The following is a 15,464-nucleotide window of genomic DNA, read 5'->3' on the forward strand; positions in this document are numbered from 1 at the left end:
GTTACAACCGCCCCGTTTTTTCATTTTCTCAGAAAACCCCCTGACATTTCAGATAATCAACCCGCTGTCCATATTTAAGTCAGCCAAAAAGTTTTTTTTGTTTTAACAGAAAAACCCTTGACGTCTCGGTTATTCAATCCACAGTTTATGTAAAACAAGATTATCCATATCTTTTAAACCGTAGCTTTGATTTTAGCACATTATATAACTAAATTTGATTCGAAAAATATGTAGAATCTAAATATGATGTTATTTTTAGCTGCTAAATATTTCTAAAATATTATTTTTTGTGCAAACTTAATCTATAGTGCATGGTCCATTTTTCTTTCGTACTGTCGGTGATTCGAATTGGAAATAAACATCTATTATTAAAACCAGAGTGAGAAAAAAATGGATAACCATGCATGCACACCTATGAAAAAATTCACGGGAAAAACAACATATTTTTTATCTTATTCCGAGCGAGTGTGAAACTAAAAGACGTGGGCCTATTAAAATCTTGAGTCATGGTTATTGGGTTAAGAGCGTCTGTTATTTTCTTTCCCATTGCAACACACGGGCTTCTTTGCTAGTTAATAATAAAAGGGTTATTGCTTCCGCCCGTCCACCGTCGTCGTTGATTTTTTTTAGAAAAACTTTTAACCCTTAATGCCACCGGTAATGGGAGAAAACGCTTCAATTTGTTCTTCGTCCGTTTTTCTTTCCTTATTCGTGTTGTTTTCTTATTGGGCCTTCTTCCCACGCTCAGCGCAACTCGCTCTTCTTCTCCGTTCGTCGTCGTCCCAAATCCAATCGCTATCTCTTGTGGAGGAGATAAAGGAGAAGGGGGACAGAGGAAAGAAGAGAGGGCACGGCGGCGGGAACCTAGCCTCCTCCAACGCGCGCCAGGACACACCGTCGGCGGCGTCGACAAGCGGCCCCACGCGCTCCACGCCCAGTAGGTCGCCGAACGCCGTGCAGGAGCTCACGGGACAGGCAGGGGTAAGGGCCCCACGCAATGGAGGTCGTAGTCGACATCGACGACGGCGAACGATTGGAGGATCACTTTGTGCGCGCTCTGCCTGGCGTTCTGGCTTGGATCTCAACTTCTCTTCCACATGTGCGTCTTCCGTCCATGGTCTCCCCTAGATCTCAGGCTTCCAATCTTTCTACTTGAATTGCAGTAGAGATTGTGGCATTCAGACCGGTGCTACCGACAAACTCCATTAATTCAGCTCCAGTTCGTCCAGCGCCGGCTGTTTTGTGTGAACGTGTCTTGCTTAATTTGCCGGTTCACACGCTTCTAGCAGCAACGTCATGAGATTAATTTGTAAGATATTTTCCATGACTTTGCAGGTTCATAGGAAAGGTGTTGCACTTGATAGATCAGTAGATTTGTCAAAGTTTAGTGACGATGATGCAAACCAAAGCTGAGCTCGACGAGATGTTTGGATTTGACAGTAAACTGATGTCTTCCAACAGAGATTGGCAGATGGTGTATACAGATAATCAGGGTGACCTGATTCTGGACTTTCAATTGTAGTTAAAATTGGCAGATGGTGTATACATTCAATTGTTTGCCTTGCTGTTTGTGCTCCACTCTTAACTGCAAATGTCTGACCCTGCTTCACTTGAGGTATGTACTATAGTTTCAGAAGATGAATAATACCCAATGCATTGCTTCTCTGTTTCTCAAATGTACTATAATTTAATATGCAATCTGCAGTGTTGCACCACCCGAACATTACATGTAATAATGTTTATACTTTCTGTAGAAGTTCCAATAAAACTTCTCTTGAGAAGCTAGCACATAAGGCAGTCATATTAGGTTTCAGACATAGACAATGCAGCTGGGAATATCAATCATATATTGGGTTTTAGACATAAGCAATGCAGCTATGTATAAATATAATGGTAGAATTGACTTGAAGTTGTTTCTTTGGCTGAGGTAGGAAGTAGGAAACGCGCAGCTTGAACTAGAGCAGAAAAACATACTGAAATTTTGTTGCATCTTAGTACATGCCCAGAGGTATACCGCATATGTAGCAGCTGTACTGAAATTTTGTTGCATCTTAGTACATGCCCAGAGGTATACCGCATATGTAGCAGGTGGGGTTGTGTTGTTTCTTCTATTTTCTTTTACACAGTCTATTGACTGGTAGGAGGATGAGATGGAAGTTACCAAGTCACAAGCTTTCAAAGCATACTTTTTCTTCTTCAGTATTTAGGCAATTACTCAATTTTGAGGAGTTATCCATTCAAAATCAATGAATAAGCTTGTTTCCCTCTTTATATCCCTTATTCATTGCATCATTTTCAAAAGATTTACAGTCCTTTCACTGAAATTATCTCAAAGTGAAGACCAAGGACTCTGGGTGCATACACATGTTTTTATTGTACCTAATCTGTACCACTCACTGTGAGCTTTTTATAAACTGTAGGATATCATAGCCTGCTCTGCTAAACTGTAGGGGGATTGGCATAGCTTACTGCTTTTGTTGAACTGAATTAGCAAATATATGTTGCTTTTTATTAGGAAAGTGAAAAAGAAACCATTTGATGTTGGGCCTATCCCTGAGGTAGTGACAATTCTGTTAACAAGCGTCAGATATTTTGTGATGAGAGAAGTTGGAGAGTACTTAATAGGTTTGAGGCACTATTTTCATTTGCTATGTTGGGCAACCATGAAAAAGTTGGGATTGCAGTAATCAAGCTAAATCCATTCAAGTGTGTTAACTATTATGCATATCAATTTATGGTGTACATGCACCATTAGGTTTGGTCCTGTTTCTTCCTCTCAAGTTGGGTTTGGTGCTTTTTGTGTCCTTTACCAAATATGAAGTCTTTGGAGCTTGCCAGGACACACAATTTGTATGGCTGATTATAAGAGGTGATTGTGTGGATTGAGCTTTCATGTTTCTGGTTGGCCTTGTGCAACTCAATCCAAAACAAATGTAAGGCGGTAATTGTGAATATTGTTAGTACTACATGCCGGGTCATGTGTTGTGCAATTAAGGTTTTATACTGGAAATAAAGAATATTACGTGCTGTTGACCCATTGTGTCGTAAAATATATAACCATAGTAACCCAGGATCTGCAACATATTACAGCAATATAAAGGTTTGCCCTCATATAGAGACCATATGCCAAGTGTGGTCAACTACCTCATTTCATGTTTACATGTTCCAGAACTTAGTTGTTCATGACTTGTTATAATAGAAAAGGCACTCGGTCATCCAAGCCTCCTCCCTATCCGACCATAATTCTCCCAAACAAGCATATCAGCTGAAGGCGTCATCGCTTCTTGACCATGTATGTACATGGTCCAAACAACGACCCGTAGCAACGCACGGGCACATTTACTTTATATATAATAGATTCTCATATAGCAATATTTAAGTATAGCATGATTTTCAAGTCTGTAAACAGCATCATCATAATTTTCACACTTTTCAAACAAAGATTCAATTTCATAAGCACCCTTAAAAGCAACAAATTATTCTATTTGTTCCACATCATAGTAATCATATATACCATTAGCATAAGAAGCCAAAGTTTCATTATCACTAAATTTACATGAAAAGGGAAGGTGTGGAGCCTTCATCCTAGAGCAACAAGTATAATCATATCTCAAGCATAAATTCCATGCATACCAATGAAACATATGAATTTGATCCCATAATAGTTTCCCTTTTTGTGTCAAGCGATAATCCCTAAAGTCTTCACGTTGATCCAACGTGTCTCCCATTATCAAGTTGAGTGGGGTTTTCTCAGGATTATCAAAGTAGTGTTTAATATTTTCCACATAATGAGCATCGAGGGTTTTAGGAGGTTCCCCATCTCCATGAGTAGCAAGTACACCTAATTTTTTTTGGTATTTCGTGTTCCATATCCATAACTAAAGATAGAGAACAACTTAGAATAGAAAATAAAAACTACTTAGTGATAAAGCAAACAAGCACACATGAGAATATTCACCCCACGCTATTGCTCCCCGGCAACGGCGCCAGAAAAAAGGTCTTGATAACCCACAAGTATAGGGGATCAATTGTAGCCTTTCTCGATAAGTAAGAGTGTCGAACACAACGAGGATCTAAAGGTAGAACTTATATTCCCTCAAGTTCTATCGACCACCGATACAACTCTACGCACACTTAACGTTCGCTTTACCTAGAACAAGTATGAAACTAGAAGTACTTTGTAGGTATAAAGGGATAGATTTGCAAGATAATAAAGAACACGTAAAATAAAAGCTAGGGGTTGTTTAGATAAAGAAACAACTAAGTTAGTTTTAGTACAGAGATTTTTGTCACAAGAAAATTATTTATCCCTAGGCAATCGATAACTAGGTCGGTAATCATTATTGCAATTTTATATAAGGGAGAGGCATAAGCTTAGGGGCGGAGACAGGGGGGCGAGCAAGGGCTAGACCCCCCCCCCCCCCCCCCCCCCCGCCAACGATCGCCCCCCTAACGATCTAGTGCAGATATTAGCACTAATACGTAGCAGTATATACAAGTATTCAAGTACTACTTGTCCGTATATAGGTTAACTACTACTAAGGCCGAAACTTATCGGTCTCTGTAAATGCCGAAGCCCAAAAAGAGCCCATGCGCACGTTGATTGCCCATTAAGCGGTGAATTGTAACTCGCATGATGATGAAACCTAGCGTGCGTTTGCAACTTGTCTAGATCGACTCCATGCCGCCGCCACCGCTTGCCATTATTTGAGGCCACTACTATGCGAGATGCCAGCCGCCAGACGCCAAATAAGGACACCACGGCGATGCGACGATGGTGCCCTGCTAGCCATGGGCGCCGTTGCCCCTGCCTCTGCTAATCCTGCTGCAATGTCGACTGCATCCGAGTCTGTTGATCTGGTGTTTATTCTTCAAACACTCAATTTTAAAGGTATCATGTGCTTTACACTTTTGTTGATGGACTGTTGGCTGCACCCTACTCATCTAATTAATTGGTTCACTTTCATACAAGAGAATTGATGAATTTACTGCATGTGTTCCTTCTTATAATTAATGAGAAATCACTTTCTTTGAACCTTTGGATTGTCGCTGTATGAAAAGATTGTTTGTGAGAAAGTACTTCCAATTAGAATATCAAATTGTGTAGTCATGGATATAAGTTTATTAATTGAAACGAAGTTTTATAATGCCAAATATACATTTCTATGTTGTTTATATCAATGTGCTGCACCTTTTAGCACGACTTGCTCTGCATTGTGCATTTGTCTGCCATTGTTGTGTGCTCACATTTGCGAGGAAGTAGAGCAAAGTGGAAAGAGTAGCATTAGCGTGCATTGAACCCCTCTTACTTTAGGCCAATTTATAGCTATTGTGTGGTTAAGTGGAAAAAAATCTTCTTCGCCCCCCTAATGTTCGAATCCTGGCTCCGCCCCTGCATAAGCTAACATACTTTCTCTACTTGCATCATATGCACTTATGATTGGAACTCTAGCAAGCATCCACAACTACTAAAGATCATTATGGTAAAACCCAACCATAGCATTAAAGTATCAAGTCCTCTTTACTCCCATACGCAAACAACCTACTTACTCGGGTCTGTGCTTCTATCACTCACGCCACCCACCATAAGTGAATCATGAACATATTGCAAACCCTACAGCGGGGATCCCGCACGCTTGCACGACATAGAGAGCACCATAGGACAACACCAATAATAAAACATACAACTCAAACCAATCATGATCATCAATCAACCCATAGGACAAAACGGATCTACTCAAATATCGTAGGATAGCCACACATCATTGGGAAATAATATATAGCGTTGAGCACCATGTTTAAGTAGAGATTATAGCAGGGAGAAGGGGTGTTGCACTGCTGCATAGAGGCGGGGGGGGGAGAGTTGGTGATGACGGCGGTGAAGTTGTTGGTGTAGATCGCAGTCACGATGATGGCCCCGGCGGCGTTTCGGCGCCACCGGGAGAGAGGGGAGAGAGCCCCCCTCCTTCTTCTTCCTTGACCTCCCCCCCTAGATGGGAGGAGGGTTTCCCCTCTGGTCCATGGCTGCCATGGCGGCGGAGGGGAGGGAGCTCCTCTGAGATTTGATCTCTCTCTCAGTTTCCTTCTGTTTCCATGTTCCTGTTTTCTGGCATTTCACCGTATCTTAAATTCTTAGGGATTCGTAACACCGATTGGGCTGAAATTATAACATGATTTTTATATGGATATTATCTTTCTTGCGGCCGAAGAAGGGCACCAACCGCCTTACGGAGTGTCCACAAGCCTCCCAAGCGCGCCCAAGGTAGGGGGCGCGCCCCTAGGGCTTGTGGGCCCCTCGGGTATCGTCTCGCGTTGATTCTTTTTCCCAAAAATCACATATATTCCAAAAAAATCCATAACTTTTTATTGCGTTTGGACTCCGTTTGATATGGATATTCTGCGAAACAAAAAACATGCAACAAACAGGAACTGACACTGGGCACTGGATCAATATGTTAGTCCCAAAAATAATATAAAAGTTGCCGAAAGTATATGAAAGTTGTAGAATATTGGCATGAAACGATGGAGATGGATCAGTAACAGGTCAGTACCAGATTTGACCCAGGTCACCAAAACCCACCAGTTCTGAGCCTAATGTGTAACGCGGAGCACTGACAACCTGATTTGGCCGCGAAAACGGCAGGTGGGTCCCACCTGTCGGATCGATGCATAAATTACCCCATTGCCACCTCGAGAATCTGGGAGTTGAGTATAAAAACATATATCAAGTGAATCAATATGATACCCCATTGTCACCATGGGTATTCATAGCAAGACATACATCAAGTGTTGTCAAAGCCATAAAAGTATTCAATTCAATAATAACGAAATCTCAAAGGCAAAACTCAATTCATCGCAACAAGATAGAGAGGGAGAAACACCATATGATCCAACTATATTAACAAAGCTTGTGATAGATCTAGACAGAGAGAGAGAGGGAGAGAGAGAGAGATCAAATACATAGCTACTAGTACAAACCCTTAGCCCCGAGGGTGGACTACTCCCTCCTCATCATGTGGCCGCCGGGATGATGAAGATGGCCTCCAGTGATGATTTCCCCCTCCGACGCGATGCTGGAAAAGGGTCAAGAATGGTTTTTCGTAGCTACAGAGGCTTGCGTCAGCGGAACTTCCGATCTAGGGTTATTTCTGGAGGTTTCTATATTTATAGGATTTTTGGCGTCGGTCTCACGTCCAAAGTGGATACCTCCTTCACCTTCTGGTCCTCCCGCGAATCTTCTAGTGCCTCTTTTGTTCCAAAAAATTATCAAAAAGTTTGTTGCATTTGGAGAACTTTTATTTCTGCACAAAAAGAACACCACGGTAGTGATGTCTACTACACAACCTTCTTCTTGTAGACGTTGTTGGGCCTCCAAGAACAGAGGTTTGTAGGACAGTAGCAAATTTCCCTCAAGTGGATGACCTAATAAGGTTTATCAATCCATGAGAGGCGTAGGATGAAGATGGTCTCTCTCAAACAACCCTGCAACCAAATAACAGAGAGTCTCTTGTGTCCCCAACACACCCAATACAATGGTAAATTGCATAGGTGCACTAGTTCGGCGAAGAGATGGTGATACAAGTGCAATATGGATGGTAGGTATAGGTTTTTGTAATCTGAAAATATAACAACAGCAAGGTAACTAATGATAAAAGCAAGCGTAAACGGTATTGCAATGCTAGGAAACAAGGCCTAGGGTTCATACTTTTAGTAGTGCAAGTTCTCTCAACAATAATAACATAATTGGATCATATAACTATCCCTCAACATGCAACAAAGAGTCACTCCAAAGTCATTAATAGCGGAGAACAAACAAAGAGATTATGGTAGGGTACGAAACCACCTCAAAGTTATTCTTTCTGGTCGATCTATTCAAAAGTCCGTAGTAAAACAACACGAAGCTATTCTTTCCGTTCGATCTATCATAGAGTTCGTACTAGAATAACACCTTAAGACACAAATCAACCAAAACCCTATTGTCACCTAGATACTCCAATGTCACCTCAAGTATCTGTGGGTATGATTATACGATATGAATCACACAATCTCAGATTCATCTATTCAACCAACACATAAAACTTCAAAGAGTGCCCCAAAGTTTCTACCGGAGAGTCAAGATGAAAAGGTGTGCCAACCCCTATGCATAAGTTCACAAGGTCACTGAACTCGCAAGTTGATCATCAAAACATACATCAAGTGGATCACGTGAATATCCCATTGTCACCACAGATAAGCACATGCAAGACATACATCAAGTGTTCTCAAATCCTTAAAGACTCAATCCAATAAGACAACTTCAAAGGGAAAAATCAATCCATTACAAGAGAGTAGAGGGGGAGAAACATCATAAGATCCAACTATAATAGCAAAGCTCGCGATACATCAAGATTGTACCACCTTAAGAACACGAGAGAGAGAGAGAGAGATCAAACACATAGCTACTGGTACATACCCTCAGCCCCAAGGGTGAACTACTCCCTTCTCGTCGTGGAGAGCGCCGGGATGATGAAGATGGCCACCGTTGAGGGTTTAGCCCTCCAGCAGGGTGGCGGAACAGGGCCCCGATTGGTTTTTGGTCGCTACAGAGGCTTGCGGCGGCGGAACTCCCGATCTATTCTGTTCTCCGATGTTTTTAGGGTATATGGATATATATAGGCGAAAGAAGTCAGTCAGGGGAGCCACGAGGAGCCCACGAGGGTGGGGGGCTCGCCCAGGGGGGCAGGCGCGCCTCCTTGCCTCGTGGACACCTCGAAGCTTCCCTGACATCTACTCCAAGTCCCCTGGATTGTTTCCGTTCCAAAAATAACTCTCCCGAAGTTTTCATTCCGTTTGGACTCCGTTTGATATTCCTTTTCTTCGAAACACTGAAATAGGCAAGAAAACAACAATTTGGGTTGGGCCTCCGGTTAATAGGTTAGTCCCAAAAATAATATAAAAGTGTTTAGTAAAGCCCATAAACATCCAAAACAGATAATATAATGGCATGAATACTTCATAAATTATAGATACGTTGGAGACGTATCAGCATCCCGAAGCTTAATTCCTGCTCGTCCTCGAGTAGGTAAATGATAAAAGAAATAATTTAGGAAGTGTGAATGCTAGCAGGTGCACAAGTTTGATCAATGATAATTTCTATCACCTTTTCTAGCATCATTATATATCATAACAGTAGCTCAACTCATAAGACATTTCATGATCAAGTAACAAACTATTCACATGTTAAAGTATAGATCATAAACTTTCTTGAGAACTAACAAACCGTGTTATTAGTCATCAAACAATTACAATTCAACTTATTTTCAGGAAGGGCCTATGTCAGAGCTTTGTTTCAGCAAACTTCACATACTCAACTATCATTTAGTCTTTCACAATTGCTAACACTCACATGATATTTATGGGTTCAGAGTGTTAATCAGACACAGAGAAAGATAGGGGTTTATAGATTCGCCTCCCAACCTTTTACCTCAAGGGTAATGTCAACAATAATAGTTCATGATGCCTTACGCCCAATTGGATATATATATATATATATATATATATATATATATATATATATATATATATATCAGGATCTTTCCAACACAATGTGCTTGCCAAAGGATAAAATGTAAAAAGGAAAGGTGAAGATCACCATGACTCTTGCATAAGGTATAAGACAAGAATAAAAGATAGGCCCTTCGCGGAGGGAAGAAGAGGTTGTCATGCGCTTTTATAGTTGGATGCACAAAATCTTAATGCGAAAGAACGTCACTTTATATTGCCACTTGTGATAGGGACCTTTATTATGCAGTACGTCGCTTTTATTGCTTCCACATCACAAGATCGTACAAAGCTTATTTTCTCCACACTAATAGATCATACATATTTAGAGAGCAATTTTTATTGCATGCACCGATGACAACTTACTTGAAGGATCTTACTCAATCCATAGGTAGGTATGGTGGACTCTCATGGCAATACTGGTTTAAGGGATGTTTGGAAGCACAAGTAGTATCTCTACTTGGTGCAAAGAATTTGGCTAGCAGGAGGGGGAAAGGCAAGGTCAGCATGTTGAATGATCCATGACAATATACTTTATTTTGGATATAAGAAAACATAACCCATTACGTTGTCTTCCTTGTCCAACATCAACCTTTTAGCATGTCATATTTTAATGAGTGCTCACAATCATAAAAGATGTCCAAGATAGTATATTTATATGTGAAATATCTCTTCCCTTAATATTTTTTCATGAATTGTTCAAGTGACCAATACAATGTTTGCTAACCTTCAATAAATTTACCACCTCTACTTCTTATATGTGAAGTCATTACTCCCCATGGGATAACCATATAAAACATATATAATTTCAGATTTCTGATATTCAAATCATTCAACTATTTACTCATAGGATATAAGTGAAGCACACGAGTAAAATGACAAACTACACCAAAAAGATATAAGTGAAGATCAATGAGTAGTTAAATAATTATTTAGCTATGTGAAGACTCTCCCATTTAATAATTTTAGATCTTGATACTTTATTCAAACAGCAAGCAAAACAAAATAAAATGACATTTTAAGAATAGCAAACATCACGTGAAGAAGCAAAAAATTAGGATCAACCGATACTAACCGATAGTGGTCGAAGAAGAAAGGTGGGATGCCAACCGGGGCATCCCCAAGCTTAGACGCTTGAGACTTCTTGAAATATTATCTTGGGATGCCTTGGGAATCCCCAAGCTTGAGCTTTTGTGTCTCCTTAATTCCTCTCATATCACGGTCTCCCTAAATCTCAAAAGCTTCATCCACACAAAACTCAACAAGGACTCCTGAGATAAGTTAGTATAAACCAATGCAAAAACCTTATCATACTGTACTGTAGAAAATCACTAAAATTATTATTCAACATTTCATACTAAATGCCTCTGCATACTTAATAGTCCTATCCACAAATAGAATCATTAAATAGGCAAACATATGCAAACAATGCAAACATAACAGCAATCTGCCTAAACAGGACAGTCTGTAAAGAATGCAGCAAGATCCATACTTCCCTAGCTCCAAAAATTATGAAAGAAAATTACCACTGTATTAAATTCATCAGAGCTTATTATGCAAAAGGTTTCAACATTTTATCACATTCTGACTTTTCTAGGGAATTTTTGCAACAGCGGTAAACTTTCTGCTTTCAAACAGCAACATGAAGACTTGTAAAATAGGCATAGTAAAGGCTATCAATGCCACTTTTATTGAAATAAAAGATGCAAAACATTGTTATAAATAACAGCAAGCAAATCCTAACAAAATAAATTGACACCCCAAGCAAAACACATATCATGTGGTGAATAAAAATATAGCTCCAAGTAAAGTTACCGATGGAAGTAGACGAAAGAGGGGATGCCTTCCGGGGCATCCCCAAGCTTTGGCTCTTGGTTGTCCTTGAATATTACCTTGGGGTGCCTTGGGCATCCCCAAGATTAGGCTCTTGCCACTCCTTATTCCATAGTCCATCGAATCTTTACCCAAAACTTGAAAACTTCACAACACAAAACTTAACAGAAAACTCGTAAGCTCCGTTAGTATAAGAAAATAAATCACCACTTTTGGTACTGTTGTGAACTCATTCTAAATTCATATTGGTGTAACATCTACTTTATTCCAACTTCTCTATGGTTTATACCCCCTGATACTACTCATAGATTGATCAAAATAAGCAAACAACACATAGAAAACAGAATCTGTCAAAAACAGAACAGTCTGTAGTAATCTGTATCAAACGTATACTTCTAGAACTCCAAAAATTCTGAAATAAATTGGTGGACGTGAGGAATTTATCTATTAATAACCTGAAAAAATAATCAACTAAATAGCACTCTCCAGTAAAAAGTCCTAGCTAATCTCGTGAGTGCTAAAGTTTCTGTTTTTTACAGCAAGATCAAAAAGACTTCACCCAAGTCTTCCCAAAGGTTCTACTTGGCACAAACACTAATTGAAACATGAAAACACATCTAACCAGAGGCTAGATGACTTATTTATTACCAAAAAGAACCAAAAAGCAAGAAACAAAAATAAAATTGGGTTGCCTCCCAACAAGCGCTAACGTTTAACGCCCCTAGCTAGGCATGATGATTTCAATGATGCTCACATAAAAGATAAGAATTGAAACATAAAGGGAGCATCGTGAAGAACATGACTAGCACATTTAAGTCTAACCCACTTCCTATGCATAGGGATTTTGTGAGCAAACAACTTATGGGAACAATAATCAACTAGCATAGGAAGGAAAAACAAGCATAACTTCAAAACTTTAATCACATAGAGAGGAAACTTGATATTATTGCAATTCCTACAAGCATATGTTCCTCCCTCATAATAATTTTCAGTAGCATCATGAATGAATTCAACAATATAAACATCACATAAAGCATTCTTTTCATGATCTACAAGGATAGAAATTTACTACTCTCCACATAAGCAAAATTCTTCTCATTCGGAATAGTAGTGGGAGCAAACTCAACAAAATAATTATCATGTGAGGCATAATCCAATTGAAAACTAAAATCATCATGACAAGTTTCATGGTTACCATTATTCTTAATAGCATACAAGTCATCACAATAATCATCATAGATAGCAACTTTGTTCTCATAATCAATTGGAACCTCTTCCGAAATAGTGGATTCATCACTAAATAAAGTCATGACCTCTCCAAATCCACTTCCATAATTATCACAATAGTATTCAGCATCCTCCAAAATAGTGGGATCATTACTTCCTAAAGTTGACACTCTTCCAAATCCACTTTCATCAATATAATAATCATAAATAGGAGGCATGCTTTCATCATAATAAATATTCTCATCAAAACTTGGGGGACTAAACAAATCATCTTCATCAAACATAGCATCCCCAAGCTTGTGGCTTTGCATATCATTAGCATCATGGGTATTCAAAGAATTCATACTAACAACTTTGCAATCATGCTCATCATTCACATATTTTATGCCAAGCATTCTATGTAATTCTTCTTCTAGTACTTGAGCACAATTTTCCTTTTCATCATTTTCACGGAAGACATTAAAAAGATGAAGCATATGAGGGAACCTTAATTCCATTTTTTTGTAGTTTTCTTTTATAAACTAAACTAGTGATAAAATAAGAAACTAAAAGATTCGATTGCAAGATCTAAAATATACCTTCAAGCACTCACCTCCCTGGCAACGACGCCAGAAACTGCTTGATGTCTACTAGCAACCTTCTTCTTGTAGACGTTGTTGTAGGATGAAGATGGTCTCTCTCAAACAACCCTGCAACCAAATAACAAAGAGTCTCTTGTGTCCCCAACACACCCAATACGATGGTAAATTGTATAGCTGCACTAGTTCGGCGAAGAGATGGTGATACAAGTGCAATATGGATGGTAGATATAGGTTTTTGTAATCTGAAAATATAAAAACAGCAAGGGAACTAATGATAAAAGTGAGCATAAATGGTATTGCAATGCTAGGAAACAAGTCCTAGGGTTCATACTTTCAGTAGTGCAAGTTCTCTCAACAATAATAACATAATTGGATCATATAACTATCCCTCAACATGCAACAAAGAGTCACTCCAAAGTCACTAATAGCGGAGAACAAACGAAGAGATTATGGTAGGGTACAAAACAACCTCAAAGTTATTCTTTCTGATCGATCTATTCAAGAGTCCGTAGTAAAATAACACGAAGCTATTCTTTCCGTTCGATCTATCATAGAGTTCGTACTAGAATAACACCTTAAGACACAAATCAACCAAAACCCTAATGTCACCTAGATACTCCAATGTCACCTCAAGTATCCGTGGGTATGATTATACGATATGCATCACACAATCTCAGATTCATCTATTCAACCAACACATAAAACTTCAAAGAGTGCCCCAAAGTTTCTACCGGAGAGTCAAGACGAAAACGTGTGCCAACCACTATGCATAAGTTCACAAGGTCACTGAACTCGCAAGTTGATCACCAAAACATACATCAAGTGGATCACGTGAATATCCCATTGTCACCACACATAAGCACATGCAAGACATACATCAAGTGTTCTCAAGTCCTTGAAGACTCAATCCGATAAGACAACTTCAAAGGGAAAACTCAATCCATTACAAGAGAGTAGAGGGGGAGAAACATCATAAGATCCAACTATAATAGCAAAGCTCGCGATACATCAAGATTGTACCACCTCAAGAACACGAGAGAGAGAGATCAAACACATAGCTACTCGTACATACCCTCAGCCCCGAGGGTGAACTACCCCTTCCTTGTCATGGAGAGCACCGCGATGATGAAGACGGCCACCGGTGAGGGTTTCCCCCTCCGGCATGGTGCCGGAATAGGGTCCCGATTGGTTTTTGGTGGCTACAGAGGCTTGCGGCGGCGGAACTCCTGATCTATTCTGTTCTCCGATGTTTTTAGGGTATATATATATTTGTGTATATATATATAGGCGAAAGAAGTCGGTCATGGGAGCCACGAGGGGCCCACGAGGGTGGGGGGCGCGCCCAGGGGGGCTAGGCGCGCCTCCCTGCCTTGTGTCCACCTCGAAGCTTCCCTGACGTCTACTCCAAGTCTCCTGGATTGCTTCCGTTCCAAAAATAACTCTCCCGAAGGTTTCATTCCGTTTGGACTCCGTTTGATATTCCTTTTCTTCGAAACACTGAAATAGGCAAGAAAACAGCAATTTGGGCTGGGCCTCCGGTTAATAGGTTAGTGATACTCTCCAACGTATCTATAATTTTTGATTGCTTCATGCTATATTATATTATGTTTTGGATGATTAATGGAATTTGTTATACACTTTTATATTATTTTTGGGACTAACCTATCCCAGCCCAAATTGCTATTTTTTTCCTATTTCAGTGTTTCACAGAAAAAGAATATCAAACGGAGTCCAAACGGAATGAAACCTTCGGGAACGTGATTTCAGGAACAAACGTGATCCAGAGGACTTGGACCCTACGTCAAGAAAGCAACCAGGAGGGCAAGAGGTAGGGGGGCGCACCTACCTCCCTAGGCGCGCCCTACACCCTCATGGGGCCCATGTTGCTCCACCGACGTACTTCTTCGTCCTATATATACCTACGTACCCCCAAACTAACAGAAGCATGCACGAAAACCTAATTCCACCGCCGCAACCTTCTGTACCCATGAGATCCCATCTTGGGGCCTTTTCCGGCGTCCTGCCGGAGGGGGCATTGATCATGGAGGGCTTCTACATCAACACCATAGCCTCTCCGATGATGTGTGAGTAGTTTACCTCAGACCTTCGGGTCCATAGTTATTAGCTAGATGGCTTCTTCTCTCTCTTTGGATCTCAATACAAAGTTCTCCACGATTCTCGTGGAGATCTATTCGAAGTAATCTTCTTTTGCGGTGTGTTTATTGAGACTGATGAATTGTGGGTTTATGATCAAGTTTATCTATGAACAATATTTGAATCTTC

General features: G+C 40.1%; 1 long non-coding RNA gene across 1 annotated transcript; it reads left to right on the top strand.

Annotated features, from left to right (window-relative positions):
* The first annotated feature begins 797 nt into the window (after nt 1-797).
* LOC120972583 (uncharacterized) lies at nt 798-3,031 on the top strand. The gene is made up of 2 exons (XR_005766929.3): nt 798-1,099; nt 1,336-3,031. It is a non-coding gene; the product is annotated as an uncharacterized lncRNA (long non-coding RNA).
* The last annotated feature ends 12,433 nt before the right edge of the window (nt 3,032-15,464 follow it).

The sequence above is a fragment of the Aegilops tauschii genome, chromosome 1, assembly GCF_002575655.3.
Source record: "Aegilops tauschii subsp. strangulata cultivar AL8/78 chromosome 1, Aet v6.0, whole genome shotgun sequence".
NCBI lineage: Eukaryota > Viridiplantae > Streptophyta > Magnoliopsida > Poales > Poaceae > Aegilops > Aegilops tauschii.